Source organism: Furipterus horrens, unplaced genomic scaffold, assembly GCF_987537825.1.
Source record: "Furipterus horrens unplaced genomic scaffold, mFurHor1.1.pri manual_scaffold_7, whole genome shotgun sequence".
NCBI lineage: Eukaryota > Metazoa > Chordata > Mammalia > Chiroptera > Furipteridae > Furipterus > Furipterus horrens.
Window position 1 is genome coordinate 51,778,108 of NW_028327177.1, and position 1,112 is coordinate 51,779,219.

Sequence of the window (1,112 nt, forward strand, 5' to 3'; positions counted from 1 at the left end):
AAGTTAATGTGTTTGCCTTATGAATTTTTTGGATACTTTTTTTTTAAGTTAGCTGAGAAAGCAACTTTATTTTTATCACTATTGATAACATTCAAATCCAATTACATGATAAAACAATTTTACAAAATAATATATTTTATTGCAATTTCCTTTTGAAGGAAGATCCCTTCCTGACCTTTCTCCACAAACTTTCAGCAGGCATAATATGTTTCCTATTCAATGAAGCCCTGTGGGTTAGGAAAAACTTATCAGAAGGAGGTGTCAATCACCTCATTGTGATTTTCTGCAATTTTCATTCTTCTACAGCCAGTAATCTTTAGGTGGAGACCACACTCTTGGGAAAACTTTTCTTTCTTCTTATGTGTACTCATCTAGACAGCTGAGTACCTTCCGTGGTTGTGGAAGCTTTTGTACTAAGAATATCTTCTGGTATATTTTCATCTGGGAAAAGATGCAACCTCTGCATCATAGTCCTTATGGGAAGGCTTTTTGGTAGCATGCCATAAATAGCTAGTTTTATAATGGCCACTGGATCCCATTGGTGAAGTTGGGCAGCTGTTACTTTTTTTAAATCCACTTGGGTAGCCAGTATGTGGAGTATACTTTTTGTTCCCATTTGTTTCCAGAAAATGCAACGTGCCTGTGTTAATTATGACATGATCACCACCGTCATTCAGTTGATGATATACAAGTTTATATAGTCATTGAAGTTTAATTGATACCATAGCAGCAAGTTTGCCAGGGGGCTGCATTTTCCACCTAAGAGATACTGAACTAGAGCGAATGTGGCCCATTGCTGGTGTGCCCTAGAGCAACTCTACATGTTTCGCCACTATCAGTGGCAAACTTTTTGAATAGGTAAATTATTACCAGTTTTATGAACTTGGATGAATTGTCAAACTTCTACTGCTTCCATTTACTTATCAGTATGTGGATAATAACAGTAGCTACCTCACAGAGAAAGAGATCAGCTAATATAAAAGTACCTAGAACACACTGAGGTCTAGATATTGTTTAATAAATAAAACATACTTGACATATAGAATGCGTTACACCTACCACATGCCCTTAGAATTTCATCATCTTGCCCCTAAAATATTGCTGTGAAGTTT

The 1,112-nt window shown here is 36.2% G+C and overlaps 1 pseudogene; it reads right to left on the reverse strand.

The window, feature by feature from the left end:
* Positions 1 to 300: 300 nt before the first annotated feature.
* LOC150004450 (large ribosomal subunit protein uL13m pseudogene) lies at positions 301 to 823 on the reverse strand (annotated as a pseudogene).
* Between the last annotated feature and the right edge of the window lie 289 nt (positions 824 to 1,112).